At 42.5% G+C, this 15,884-nt stretch overlaps 1 protein-coding gene and 1 non-coding gene across 11 annotated transcripts in view; both read right to left on the reverse strand.

Moving 5' to 3' along the window:
• Positions 1-15,884, reverse strand: part of Phactr1 (phosphatase and actin regulator 1) — a 541,488-nt gene that overhangs the window by 149,758 nt on the left and 375,846 nt on the right. The window lies entirely within an intron of this gene.
• LOC123455640 lies at positions 12,759-12,862 on the reverse strand. The gene has a single exon (XR_006634029.1). It is a non-coding gene; the product is annotated as a U6 spliceosomal RNA (small nuclear RNA).

The raw sequence follows: 15,884 nt of genomic DNA on the forward strand, positions 1-15,884 counted from the left end.
CCAAAGTAATGAGACAAAAAAACAGAACAAGGACTACCTTGACAGAGGAGGGTCCTCAGGGGATTAGGAGTGGGGGAGAGGGGACACAAGAGGACAATGGGATGGGGACATGAAATAATTACCATATGCTCATAGGTTAACGTTATCAATACAAAATTGAAAATCCCTTTGAGTAGAACAAGATAAGTCCTTCATCCCAAGGAAACTTGCAGCCTGTGATGAGCCATGAGGTCATTTATACCTCTACCAAAACCCCTCAAAGTTCTCCCTCTACCATCCCATCACTAGGCAGCCTCTCCGCTCTCCCTTCCTCCACTACCATGAGATCAAGGAGGCAAATTTGCTCTTCTCTTTAGCTCCTAGCCACCTTCTCAGCTGGCAATGCAACAAAACTTTAGTTTTTGCATAAACCTAGTGGCCTCGTATCAGTCTCCACACTTGTCAAGCGTCAAGCCCTTGCTGAGTCACAACACTATCACCCCCACTTTACAGATAACAAAACTGAAGCATAGAATGGCTACCAAGGTCACCCAAATATTAGAGTGAAAATGAGAGTTGAACCCAGGCAGTGGCAATCTGGAGTCTGCCCCCCCCCCCAGTCCATGCCAAACATCCCTCTAGGTGTTTCTGCCCCTAATGCATCCAGCATCCTCGTCATTCCTTACATGCACTGAGCTTTTGCGTGGCCGTCACTTTCCTTGCCTGAGATACATGCATTTTCAGCAAGGAAAACCACGTTCTCCAGACCTCAGTTAACATTATCCTTTCCCACTGGAAACACCCATGCTACCGATGTGCATTTGCCCATGTTTGTCTTGAATTTCTGTCAGCTGCACAGCTGGCTGAGAACCTCAGACTATGGCAGTGGGACTTGATCCACATCACTCACTTCAACTTTCCAGGTGACAAGCCCTGGAAAGGAGCCTGCTGCTTGTTCTCTAAGTGACCCCCAATGTACCTTTAAAGTTGTTCTTTGTTCTGTTTTATTTATTTGAGAAAGAGATGGTAAAAAGAGAAATGGGGGAGAGAGAAGAGAGAGGAAGGTAGGGAGGGGAAGGGACAGGGAAAGAGAATGGGCACACCAGGGCTTGCTGCCATTGCAACTGAACTCCATATGCATGCACCAATTTGGGCTTTATGTGGGTACTGGAGAATTAAACCCCAAACTCAAAGCTTGCTGGTTTTGTAAGCAGGTGCCTTTAACCACCTGAGCCATCTTTCCAGCCTTTGTTTTGTTTTAAGCAAGGCTTTACAAGGGAATCTGCCCACATTATGGAGTCCCTCCGACTCAGTATCTCAAGGTGACCTAGAGCAAACTTTGCTCATTGTATTACTAAATTCTCCATATAGAAGCATTCCCATCACCCATGTTTTAAGAGTTGGGTATATAACCTTGAACTGACCCTGTTTAAGAATATGCTTACCTCGACGTGTGATAACGAGTCTGTCCTGTATGAATATGTATGAGTCCCCAATTAAAGCCCTTTGCTTTTCTGTTTGGCAAGAATACTGCATTGAGAATCATTTCCCAGTGCTCCCCTTACTTGCTCCAAGACATAAACCTTTTGTCAATCTTATTTCTCAGCTGGGCTTATTGGCTTTGCACTTACCAAGAGGTGAACTCACTGAATTCAGTTAGGAAATTGGCAACCAAAATGGGACTTTCCCTTTGCAAGATCATGAGACTGTCATCTGGCACCACACAGGAGAAATGACAGCATGTTCTGGATGACTTGCCTACATTGCTGGATGTAGATCCTGACAAAGTAAGAGGAGTTTACGTTGGGGCCTGGCTCACTTGCTCTGCACTACTCTCTCCAATGAACATAGAAGTCCCTCTAAGCCTTTTTACCCCCCAGATGTTCTCCACATTGGTGAGCTGGATCCTTGAGTTGGCTAATAGTCATGGTGACAGAGAGAAGAGGGACCGTGTAGTATTACAAAGCTCAGCCAAAATGTCTAATAGACTGCATTTCTGTCTTGAACTCTGGGAGCTGCAGGTTGACACCCACCAAAGAGCTACACGATTAAAAGAAATCTCCAGACCTGGCTGAAGAGATGGCTAGTAGTTAAAGGTGCTTGCTTAAAAAGCCTGATGACCTGGGTTCAATTCTCCAGTACCCACATTTAGCTGGATGCAAAAAGTGGTGCATGGATCTAGAGTTAGTTTGCAGTGGTAAGAGACCATGATGCCCCAATTCTGTCTCATAAATAAATATATATATTTTCTTTAAAAAGAAAACCTCAGGACTGGAGAGACATTCACTTGCCTGCAAAGCCTTACATCCTGTGTTCGATTCCCCAGTACCCACATAAAGTCAGATGCACAAAGTGGCACATGTGTCTGGAGTTCATCCCTGATATGTCCATTTTCTTCCCACTCTTGTTCTAACAAATAAAAATATAGAAAATTTCTTTAGAAAAAATTGTGGAATTTTCACCTTAGCCATTTTTTCAGCCCTTATGTAGCTAGCACAGCCTGACTACCTATTTAGCAAGACATCTACATTGTTAGAGGCCATTGCCTCTATCATTGCCAGATGTCTGACTCTTCACCAATGGCTAAATAACTGGCATTGGAATTCTTAGAAATGGTTTGGTAGAGTTTAATGAAATACTCCACATTTTGGCAGGTTTTTCCTTTCTACATTTTGGAAAAATTATTGAACATTTTATGGATTTTTTTTCTGGTGAATTTGCTTTGGATTCTGTAGGCCTAATTGAATATACTGTTTGATTGGCATGCCCAATTTAGAATTATTCTTGTAAACATTTTTAGGATACTTTTATACTGCAGTTATATAGCTCACATGTAAAGATGCTTAGCTCACTATTTTAAATCTGTCAATATTTTGTTACTCAAGGTCACTTGGAGGTTAGTTATTTTGAGTGGTCCAGGCCAGAATACAAACACCTAATTGCCACCTCTTTAGTTCAGTTGAGATTCAGAAATGAAAAAAACAAAACAAAACAGAACAAGAAACAGCAGATCACATGTATTGCACAAGTTTTGGCTCTTTGTACACAAAATGATAGATGAACTGCTTTGTTGGGAAGATTTGATCCAGAACCTTTTAAGACCATAAAGGAAAATCTTAAAGGTGACCTTAACTTGTTCCATTTCTCAAGGTTCATGATTTGGTTAGAACTGTCTTTATATGAGCTGCAAGCCTGTATTACTGTGGCATCTTCTCTTATAACAAAACTCCTGCCCTGTCCATTGCTTTCCGGCTTTCGAGTACAGCAATTTTTAGGGTTTTCCTTTGACAAAGAAATAGTTTGATATGATGACTGTGCACATCTGAGATCTCAGTACTCATGGGTCCTCTAGAATAACTGTTGAAAATTAAAAAATTACTAAATGTTGGGCTGGAGAGATGGCTTAGCAGTTAAGCGCTTGCCTATGAAGCCTAAGGACCCGGTTCGAGGCTCCATTACCCAGGACCCACGTTAGCCAGATGCACAAAGGGGTGCACACATCTGGAGTTTGTTTGCAGTGGCTGGAAGCCCTGGCACACCCATTCTCTCTATGTCTCTCTATCTTCCTCTTTCTCTGTCTCTCTCTCTCTCTCTCTCTCTCTCTGTCACTCTCAAATAAATAAATAAAAATGAACAAAAAATTTTAAAAAATACTGTTCATTTAAAAAAAAATGACTAAATGTTACTGGGAAAATGTTTCTAAGTCATTTAAATGAGCATGTTATTTAAAACCTGAAAGTTATGTTATGTTACAGACATAAACATCTGAGACATTTCTAAGTAAGCTGAACCACTGAAACATCAATTACTAAATATAAACTTAAGAGCTCTTGGCTTCTTAAATTCTATAAAATGGCAATGTATTTGAATCTGTTACTAAATGTGTTTTCTGGGGCTTTCAGGAAGATGATCAGTGGATGAAGTGCTTGCCCTGCAAGCATGAAGACTTGATCTCTCTTGCCCATGTGAAAGTGCTGGGTGCCATGAACATCAGCAATAGGGAGGAGGAGACAGGAGAATCCCTGTAGCTCTCTGGCTAGCCAGCTTAAATGGCGAGCTCCACGCTGTTGAGAGACCCTGTGCCCAAAGGAAGTGGACAGTGTTCCTGAGGATAAAACATGCACACACACCCATTCCCCGCTATACACTATGTTTTCAACAATTGTTGGAACAGGGTCATATAATTTAAGATAGTTTCTTCCTTGGTCTTCATTAACAAGCAAGGCAATGAAAGGTGAAAATTCTAATAAAAGTAAGATTTATATCCTAATCAACATGTGCCCAAATTCATTAAATTTATATAGATAAGTTCAAAATGTAAATTTAAGGAGGGAAACAAGACAGAAAGGAAGTAGTAAGTAGGAGAAAGAGATAGGAAGAGAGCGAGAAGTAGAAAGATGATTTGGAATGAGAAATGGTAAAATAAGACTTTTGTCCTCAGTGGACTTGAAAGAAAGCACAAAATTAAAGGTTCAAGCAACTTGAGGAAAGTTTATGGAAGATCACAACCAGAGAGTGGTAGAAACAAACTTGGTATCTCAGAGTGCTCTGAAGTTAATCAGAGTCTTTTACTGCTGGGCCAGACACCTGAAGGGAAAAAAAATCTCAGTGTAATAAGGATCTATGTTGGCTCACAGCTTCAGAGGTCTCAAGCCCATCATGGTGGGGAGGGCATGTGAGACAGAGTGGCTTGTCTTTCACAGCCAAGGAGCAAAGAAGAGAATACTTTCACTATTGGACTTTCTCCTTTTCCTGCTTTTATTCCATCTGGACTCCTGGGTGGTGGGGTGGTGATGCCCACAGTCAGGGTGGGTCTTCCTCCTTAATCTCAAGACAGGTCAGAGGTGTACTTTACTAATCTTTTAGACAGATGCTTGCCAGTCCATGGCAGTAACTAAGCTTTCTTAGCTAGTAAAAGTAGAGGTTGCCTTTGAGGTTGGTCAGCAACAGAGCTGTGGCTGAAGGACTGAAAGATGAAGGAAAGAGGTGAAAACCTTTCTGCAGGTAGCTGATCTCCAGTAAAAACGCAGGAAGCAGAGAAACCATCAACACATTTGAGTCATTTAATCTTTCTTTGAAGTTTTAACAAAATGGTAGAAACACAACAAATTTTGCATAAATTTGTTTGATTTCATCTAGCTTCCAAAACTAGCACCAGGGACCAGGCACTGATTTAAGGAGGACAGTCATACAAGAGTCTATATTCAACATAGATGCATAAAATTATGCTTCTGATTGTAAAAAGAGAAAAATCATGAGTTGAGTAGAAAGGTTTGCATCATTTGCGATATGTGTGGTGAGCTCACAGACAGAGCTCTGTGCTAGGTCAGCGAAGGGTCAACAAATATGTAGAAAAGGCAGTGACAAGAAAGGAGATTATGATGGCTAGGGAATGACAAATAGATGTGTCATCATCCCTAATGAAGATAATGGGGGAAGAAAATGAGGTGATCTGTGTGGGCTAAAATTACAAGGTAAAGCATGGAAAATTAGGTTATATGGTATTTTAAAAGCCTAGCTCCATGGGAATTAAAATCTGCACACATTCACAAATTCACACTCATCCTGAGCAAAGATCACATTTTTGTGAAACTTACAACATGCATTAACTAGTCATAAATAGGTGCCAGATAAAAGCTTGTCTGACTGAATCAGGTGTGTCAGGTGGTGACTGACATTCAAATTTTAACCTTTGAAGAGCAAAGGATATATTTGAACTTGGTATTTAATGCATTTTATGAGTGGTTCCCTGAGATTTGGACAGAAGAGCCCATGATGCAAAAAACACTCAGACCGAACGAACTAAGGAAGAAAGAATGTCATTGACGCCGAGCCCCAAGCCTTTCAAGATGCTGTCTTGCCTGAGTTAAACCTGCAGAAATGAAGATATTCTCTTGTCTTAGACACTAACAGTGACCTTAAATTTAAGGGGAGACCTAGGAAGTGGTAGAAAGTGGCAGACTTATTTTTCCCCTTTCTTGAATATTTATTTGAGAGAGAAAAATAGAGAGAGAAAGAGAGAGAGAGAGAGAGAGAGAGAGGGAGAAAGAAAGAGAAAGAGAATGAGTATGCCAGGGTCTCTTGCCACTGCAAATAAACTCCAGACACATGGGTACTTTGTGCATCTGGCTTTACATGGGTGCTGGGAATTGAACTTTGATCACTAGGCTTTGCAAGCAAGCATCTTACTTACTGAGCCATCTTGCTATCCTGAAAGTGGCAGATTTCTACAGACAACTGTCAACAGTTCTGGAGAAGTGTGGAGATGAATTTCTTCCCATAGATCTTAGACTCTGGTACATTTAGACTTTGAAGCTCTGTGGGTTGAAGGCTCCGTCTGTGACTGAGCCAATACAGATTTCACTAGGGGTTCAAATAAATTAAGAGGCTGCAGAGCACCTCATTTCGTGGGATAGCTCAGACACTTTAAAAAGTAGGATCGGTGGGCTGGAGGGATGGCATAACAGTTAAGGTGTTTGCCTGAAAAGCTAAAGGACCCAAGTTTGATTCCCCAGGACCCGTGTTAGCCAGATGTACAAGGGGGCGCATGCATCTGGAGTTTGCTTGCAGTGGCTGGAGGCCCTGGCTCACCTATTCATTCTCTCTCTCTCTCCTTCTTTCTCTGTCAAATAAATAAATAAATATTTTTAAAAGGTAAGATTGTCATGTCTTTATATAAAACTTTATCACCTACCAACAGCATGTCCTGGGAAAAGTAATTTAGCTCCTGGAGGCCTGACTTTCTTGATCAAACAATGGGGTAATGATATTGTTGACTTTACATGTTGTTGCGAGGGTGAAATGAGATAGAGCAAAAAGAAGATTCTAGGGGCCTGGGAAGATGGCACAGTGGCTGAATTGCTTGTGTTGCAAACATGAGGACCTCAATTTTATCCCCAGAGCCCATGTAAAAATTCTAGCTATGTTGGACTTGTAACTGGCAGTTGTAATGCCAGCACTGGGGAAGTGGAGGCAGGTAGATGCCTGGAGCCCAGGGTCTAGCCAGTCTAGCTGAGCCTGAAAGCTCCAGGCCAGTGAGAGGCCCTGTCTCACGAAGAGGTGACCAACATTCCTGAGGTGACACCCAGAGCTGTCCCCTGACTTCTGTACACGTGTACTTGCACATATGTGTGTGCACACACACATTAAAAATATGTAAAATGGGGCTGGAGAGATGGCTTAGCAGTTAAGCGCTTGCCTGTGAACCCTAAGGACCCCGGTTCAAGGCTTGATTCCCATTGCCCAGGACCCACGTTAGCCAGATGCACAAGAGGGCGCACACGCGTCTGGAGTTCATTTGCAGTGGCTGGAGGCCCTGGCACTACCATTCTCTCTCTATCAGCCTCATTCTCTCTCTGTCTGTCCCTTTCAAATAAATAAATGAAACAGAAAAAAAAATTTTAAATATGTAAAATGGGAAGAAGGGATGTCTCAGCAGTTAAGGCACTTATCTGCAAAGGCTTAAGTTTAATTCCCCAGTGCCCACATAAAGCCAGATGCACAAGGTGGCACATATGTCTGGAGTTTGTTTGCCGTGGCTAGAGGCTCAGGTGTGCCCGTTCTTTCTCCCTCTCTCTCTGTTAATAAATAAATAAAATATCTTTTTAAGTGGGTAAAATTTTCTCACTATTTTAGGTTGAGTACTCTTTATCTGAAGTGCCTGGGATCAGAAGTGTTTCGGAGTTTAGATGTTTAAATTTTGGAAAATCCCTCTGCACAGAACGTGCTTTCTTGGGGAAAATCCAAGGAATCCAAGTCTGCACACAGAGCTTCATATATACCCCACACGGAGTCTGCAAGTAACTTCATGTAATGCGTCTTGTGTATCTGCGTTCTGATTGTGACTGTCACATAAGGGAAGGCATAGAGTTTTCTATCTGTGGCATCACAGAAGCACTCAAAGTCTAGGGCTTTAGCATTTCCAATGTTAAGATTATGGGCGTGTTGCAGTCTGCTTTTTGTTCAGGCTTACTAATTCCAGGGGAAACACCATCAGAGGCAGGAGCTGGCTTCCTTCCACAAAGCTGCCAGAGCTCCACCAGCTCTCCCCACAGCTTAGGGCCGATCAAGATCCACTCCCAGGGATAAATCTCTTCCCCAGTAGGACTCTGTCCACTGGAGACTCAAGTTACCAGCCTGAGTCTATGGGGCCGTACATTCAAACTACCACAGGGCGCTTAACCTTTATTATTCCTTTCTCAGAAGTTGTGTGTTTTTTCCCATTGAGTCATCATGTAATCTTTTGATATTCTGACCTCCTTTAAAATGTAAAACACCATTGTGTTACAGGGGATCTATAATACATACAGATATTGCTTAATCAAAAGTCCATATCTATGTTACTATCACCTGGAAATAGGCTCTCAAACCTTGTTAGCTCCTCTGAAAAATCCTTCATTCTCCCTAAAAGTAAATGCTGCTCTGTCTGCTAAAATGCTTCAATGTTCCTCTAAGGTGGCCTCAAATAATTTTGTGTGTGGTAAGCACACAGTAAGTTTCAAGGGTTCTTTTCTTTTTTTTTTTAAATTTTTTAAATTTATTTATTTGAGAGCGACAGACACAGAGAGAAAGACAGATAGAGGGACAGAGAGAGAATGGGCGCGCCAGGGCTTCCAGCCTCTGCAAACGAACTCCAGACGCGTGCGCCCCCTTGTGCATCTGGCTAATGTGGGAACCGAGCCTTGAACCGGGGTCCTTAGGCTTCACAGGCAAGCGCTCAACCGCCAAGCCACCTCTCCAGCCCAAGGGTTCTTTTCTTTAATGGAAAGTTTCATTCACGTACTTCCATGTCTCATAATCACATTGTTCTCAAGACTCATGGCTGTTGTGACACGTAAAGGCGTTCATGCAGCCTGTCTCAGGGCACACATGGCCTAACTTTGTCGTTCTGAATATGGCATTAGAATGTCAGCTCACACTGGATCTGTAATGCTGGCTTCTGAGTATTAAATGCACATGCTTTCAATTGTACCCCAGTCAATTAGTTATTAATCTTTCCTCAGCCTACAGCTCTAATTGTCATATTGAGTGGAATACCCAGAACTTTTATAGAAAAACAAGACAATACCTCTAATGCCATTTCAGGAAAAAGAAAATGTGGAAAACTGGCCTGCTGGACCAGCTGGCCTGTGAGCTTCGGAATCCTGCCTGCTCCCCACTGCGTAGCCCGCTGGGATTCCAGGTGCGCGTGCTGCTTGTGTCTGGCTTCCCACGGTCTGGGGATCCAAGTTCCCCCATCAGACATGTGCAGCCAGGGCTTCTAGCCAGTGTGCCCCTCCCAGCCCCCCAGCCTGGCATCTGCTGCTTTGTCACGGTTCGTGGAGAACTTCTGAGAAGATAGAAATGGCTTCTCACCCTCCGGCTTAACTACACTCAGCTGTGGTTGCGGTGGACCACTCCACACAAGCACGGGCGCAGCATCGCGAAAGCCACCTCTCCCGGGCTCATTTTCAGCTGTGCATCAGCTGCTCCACACGCTTTTAGCCCAAAGACAAGCACAGCCAGGAAATGCACGTGCTTTCAGCAGTGGGGAGACGCTCTGACTCGCCACCAAGGCAATCAATCGCAGTGACTTAACACAATGTCAAGACAGTGGCCTCCTTTCCTTCCCGATTTTGTGTTGTTCTTGTTTCCTGAGATCATCTTCTGAATAAACTACCTGTAGCCAAACCCTTGTTACATGAGCTTCAGGCTGATGTAAAAGCATGAGAGGGAGAAGACGAAGATTCAGAGGCAGGCATATGGGAGGCTAGATTAACCACAATAAAGACTTGTGAAAGAAAGATGGAGGGAGGAGGGTAAGAAGAAGAGACAGAATGGGAGAGGAACATGGTGGCAGGAGGAACTTTCCTCAACTTTACTTCGTAATTTACACTCTCCTTCCTTTATGAAAGAATCACCCACTCTCATGTTGCCGTGAACAAATACCTGACCAGAAGCAGCTCAGGAAAGGCAAGAGTATATTCCGGCTGACAGTTGCAGAGGCAGAGTCTGTCATGGCAGGGAAGGCGAAGCAGGAGCAGGAAATTCCTATCACACGCACAGGGAGGAAGCAGAGAGGCAGCAAGCAGGACTCGGCTGTTACACGTCAAGACATCCCCCTGCCCCGAGACACATGTCCTCCAAGGAGGTTCCACAACTTCCAGCAGAGTGTCAGTAGCTGAGGACACCCATGGACCTATGGAGGTATTCTGTATTTAAACCACAACAGGCCCCAGATCAAGGTCTTACTCTCCATCTTGGTGCCACTGAGAGGTGATGGAATCTTTAAGAAGTGAGGTCATGTGTTAGGACTTAGGGTACTGGGTAGGGGTGCCCTTGAAGTAGCCTGAAGTTCTTTCCTCTCTCTCTTCCTTGGTTTGTGGCCATGAGGTGAATCCCTTTGCTCGACCATGCACTCTCCACCATGATGTGCTGCCTTGCCACAGGCTCCAAAGGAAGGAACCAACCAGCCATGGGCTGAAACTTCTGAAGCCATGAGCCCCAATACAACCTTCCTCTTGTTAAGCTGTTTCCCATAGGTGTTTGGTTATAGTAATGAAAAGCTGACTAATTGCTTGAAGGTCTAAAGGAGGTCACTTTAGGTTGAACCAGATAGGAATAAAATAGCAAAACAACCTGGCAGGATAAAGGTGGTGCTGGGTTAAGCGTTCCCTAAGTCATGCCAGCATTTGACGACAAGGACAGGAATCAGAAGCGGACTATGAAGATAGATCCCCTCCTGTCTTACACCCCCCCAAAATGAAGCCATTGCCATAATGTGGGAAACACTTTAGGTTAAAATTCTGGCCCTGCAGTGACATAGGTTGGTTTGCATATCAGCTTTATATGCAAGAAGGGATAACCTCACATAATGTTTGTACCTCCTCTGAGCCTCAGCTTTTGTCCCCCTGCCCCAGCTTCATTTCTGTTCATAAAAAAGGTATATGAAGAGTCGGGCATGGTGGTGCATACCTTTAATCCCAGCCCTTGGTAGGTGGAGCTAGGAGGACAGCCTTGAGTTCGAGGCCACCCTGAGACTACATAATGAAGTCCAGGTCAGACTGAACTAGAGTGAAACCTGCCCACCCCCCAGAAAAAAAAAAAAGTGTATGAAAAATTTCTTGATGGAAGGAGTATCTGTTTAACTTCCATGCAAATAATCAAGTTAGTACCATGTGAATGTACATGCTCAGTAAGATCTCAGTGCATGCAACTGTTGCTTTGTGGTGATGGGTTAGACTTCTGGCCGTGGGAGGAGGAACTATTGGGTTGGAGTAGGGTTGCTACCCTCCCTCAGCACAATTCACATTTTGAACCAGTAATTCCCCCTGTGGTGCTGGCCTGCAAACTGTAGGATACTAATCCTACCCAGCTAGATGCCAGTCATATCCTTACCCTCCATGACCCAAGTTTCAACCTCAGTAATATCTTTAGACACTGCTAATTATCCCCTGTGTGTAGTGTGTATGGAATTGCCTAAGGTGGAGGACATTAGATAAGTAAGTTTCTGGGCTGGGGATATGGCTTAATGGTTCAGGAACTTACCTGCAAAGCCAAAGGACACAGGTTCAATTCCCCAGGACCCACATTAGCCAGATGTACAAGGTGGGACATGTGTCTGGAGTTTGTTTGCAGTGGCTGAAGGCCCTGGCATGCCCATTCTCTCTCCCTCTTTCTAGCTGCCTCTCTCTCTTCCTCTCAAATAAATAAATAAATAAAATGAATAAAGTAAAGAAAAATTATTTTCTGGGTTTTTTTTTTTTTCAAGGTAGGGTCTCACTCTAGCCCAGGCTGACCTGGAATTAACTATGTACTGTCAGGGTGGCCTCAAACTCATGGCGATCCTCCTACCTCCGCCTCCCAACTGCTGGGAAAAATTAGTTTCTAACTCTAAACTAGATGATTTATGATTTTGAAATTTCTCAAATGATGCAACGCATTTATGTTATCTATGCAGATATTAGTTATTTTTTATTCAGGAATCTGGTTTGGTTTTTGTTTTGTTTTGAGACAGGGTCTTACCCTGTAGCTCAGTCTGGCCATCAGCTCATGATGCTCTTGCTGCAGCCTTCTGAATACAGTGATGATAGGGTTGTGGTATCGTGCCTGTCTCAAATTCAGCTATCTTGATACGCCCATACCAACAGAAGAACAGTTTTTTAGAGAAAGAAGCTTTAACAGGTCAAATCAGAAGGGGGCCCTGAACCTGACATGACCGTGCATCATTCTTGAAGATGTCTTAGGAAGTGCACTGGGGCTGCATGCAGACCAGATGTGACCCTACCCTAGACACTGAAACTCTGAGAGGCCTCAGAGGAAGTGATTTGGGATGCACACAGACCAGGCACTTGTTTCTCTACCCTAGAGACATAAACTCAGACAGGGGAGCTCTCTAGGGGTGGATGCTGACCAGATGCGTCCCCACCCTAGGGAGTTAAACTCTCATAGTCTCAGGGGACATAGAACTTTTGGAAAGAAAAGAAGTGTAGTTTTTCTGATCTTGAGCCAAGAGCAGATCCTCGCAGAGCCATCAGCCTTGCACTCGGGGAACTCCTAGCATCTGAAACTGGTGTTCGGCATGGCTGTGAATGAAACTTTTTTTTTTTTTGGCAGATGGTTATATTTCCCTTTTGGATTTTCTTAGTGTTCTGTTTTTCCAAAGTTAATATAGTTTTATTGTATTTTTATTCATTTGGGATCTGTTTTTATGATACTTGTATTTTGCCTTACTTTTATTATTCCTAATAATGACTCATAAACCTGTTCATGTTTTTTGATCTAAACTATCATATAATCTGAAAGCAATGGCAGATTTTTCTCTTTCTATCATCTTTGTGCAGGGGCCATGCTAATCTTCTTTGTATTGTTCCAATTTTAGTATATGTGCTGCCAAAGCAAGCACAATGATTTTTCTCTTTCTAATCCTCATAATTTTAATATACTTCTTTTGATACCTGGCCCACACTGGCCAGGGCCACTGGCACAATGGTAGCATCCAAGCCAGAATAGTGATCTCTGTCTTGTTTCAATTTTAAATATTTATATTTTAACATTTCAGGACTAAAAATATTTTTTTTATTGTTGTAAATACTTTTCATTAAGGGAGCTCCCTTTACATTCCTAGTGTTTTTATTCTTGGTTACAAGTAGGTGCTAAACTCTGATATAATTTTTATGAGTCTATTGAAGCAATAAATATATTTTCTCTTACTTGTTAATGAGAATTATTAACTGAGCCTAATGGCAGAGGCTGGATGTACCATCTGCTTCCTTTTCTTGGGGACTCATGTAGTTCTATCCGGAAAGAAACTCATGGAGTTACATCCGGAAAATCTGGTAAAACCCACTGTTAAGCCTCCGAGGCATTCTTTTGCATTAGTCAGTTTTCACTGCTGTGACAAAGTATCTTAGACGAATTGTTTTGACTTATGGCTTTTGGGGCTTTAGTCTGCAGTCGCTTGGCCCCATTGCTTCTGGGGCGTCTGGGCCCCAGCATGGTGAGGCAGAACAGTGTGTGGGGGGGACGAAGTGGGTCACCACCTGATGGAGAGGAGGCAGCGTGAGCAACAGGAATGGGGCAAGGGACGAGACAGGAGTTCTCAAGGCATGCCTTGAGTAACCACCAGTCTTCTTCTCACCAGTCTCCAGTTCTTTTTTTTTTTCTCAACTTTTATTAACATTTTTCATGATTATAAAAAATATCCCATGGTAATACCCTTCCCCCCACCTTCCCCTTTGAAATTCCATTCTCCATCATATCTCCTCCCCATCTCAATCAATCTCTCTTTTATTTTGATGTCATGATCTTTTCCTCTTCTTATGACAGTCTGTGTAGGTAGTGTCAGGCACTATGAGGTCATGGATATCCAGGCCATTTTATGTCTGGAGGGAGCACATTGTAAGGAGTCCTACCCTTCCTTTGGCTCTTATATTCTTTTTGCCACCTCTTCCGCATTAGACCCTGAGCCTTGGAAGGTGTGATTGAGATGTTACTCAGTACTCCAGTCACTTCTTTCCAACACTATGACACCTTCTGAGTCATCCCAAGATTCTCTACCCAAAGTGAGAGTAGCGTTAATATAAGGGTATAAATATTAGGAGAAATGCTTACTGGGCAGTTTGATAAGCATAGTATATACATTTTTCCAGACATCAGCAGATGTTACACCCCTAGGGCTTATGACCACCCCTGTTTTAAGTTTTAAGTGTCAGGGATGTGTCCCCCCCACCCCCCATGGAGCAGGCCTCTAGTCCAATTGGAAGGCAGTTGGTTTCCACCATGACAGACCTGCCACTATTGCACCCATTGGCTCATTTGGCCTGGCTGGCCTGTTATAAGGTTTGCAGTATCCACTGCTGAGTATCTTCATGGGTGGTATCTCTTTCTCCCATTGAACTACATGTAGAATGGCTTCTTCCAGCTTTCTGTCAGCTGGTCTACATGGAGGAGGTTATCAGCTCAGTTTCAGCAGGATTTCTCAGTGGCCTTGCAGCCCAAGTATGTGGAGTCTTCAGCAATACAGTCTCCAGTTCTTTACAGCCCACTCAACAATAACTAACAACAGATGAACTCATTGATGATGTCATCCTCAGGACCAATCACCCACCAGCAGGAAATAGCCCTGTAACATGTGACCCTTTGAGGTAGTTTTATACCTAAACCTTCTTCAACTGATGAAGCAATTTGATCTATTGATTTATTTAAAAATTAAACTTATTTGTGATTCTTAGTTCCATTCTGATTTGTTACTCTTTTCCAATAATTTACCTTATTTAAAATTCATATAATTATATATCCTATCCTTTTGTGAGTTTCTCATAATTTTCATTTGCATATAGTTTATGAGCCTTTTACTTTTTCTCCCAATTTCTTTACCAGGTTTTCTCCATTTGTTGTTCACAGACATTACACAATTTTCTACTTTATGCATTTGATGTGTCTCTGTCTCTGTCTCTTTAGTCCTCTTCTAATTTCTTTGTAGTAGTTTTTGTCCCTCCCTCTCTTACTTATTGAAATTAGAAGGCTTTAACTTTTGCTTTTCCCACATGAACACTTCTAAGGTTGCGAATTTCCCTATATCCCATGAGCACTAATATGTAGTCTTTAATTAATTTGTTCTAAGCGTTTAAATTTACATTATAATTTATTCTTTTGCCCTTGAGCCACTTAGATAAAGGCCTCTAACCATATATACAGCAGTGACTGTTGTCTTTCTTTGATGCCTTTGATCAGCATTGGCTTTTATAGCACTCTCCTTAAGTGTTTTTCTTTTTGCTAAACACTCCATTAATATCAGCATAAGGTGCTTTGATTTCGCCTTTTTATTTGAGTGGTTTCTTTACACTGAACAAAAGCCCCCAAAGTTTTCATGTCTTCCTGGAAGCTCAGCCAAGTGTTAGGATGCTGCCCCCAGGATCAAACTGCTTGGCAGGAGGAACTCTCAGAGAACCCAGTCCAAATGCTACTGGACAGAGTAGGCTCAGGCCTTCTTTTCAAATACAAACCATGGCCAAAGGACATCTGGAATATGAGGTAAATTCTTAAATAAAAGAGCAATAACATATTAAACCAAAAAAGTGATTTTAATGGAAATAGATAATGCAGAGAACAAAAAATCGCACTAAGATGCCCTTCAGGCAAAGGTGAAGCTTATGCTATGAAAAAGGAACAGAGAACATAACTCTTAAAAGTAGAAAGATGCTTGTGAAAATAAACAGAGTTCTATGTAGATGAGGTGGAATACAGAGTCAAGGAAGTATCCCAGAAATTAAAGTCAAGAGACCAGGATAAGAGATGGAAAATACTAGCATATATGTCACATGACTAACTTCATGGATCTATTGATACAAGCTCCAGATTGAAAGGGCAGAAAATACCAGAGTGAAATTTGTTTATTTTTAATGAATGAATGAATGAATGAATTT

This window comes from Jaculus jaculus, chromosome 17 (assembly GCF_020740685.1).
Source record: "Jaculus jaculus isolate mJacJac1 chromosome 17, mJacJac1.mat.Y.cur, whole genome shotgun sequence".
Taxonomy (NCBI): domain Eukaryota; kingdom Metazoa; phylum Chordata; class Mammalia; order Rodentia; family Dipodidae; genus Jaculus; species Jaculus jaculus.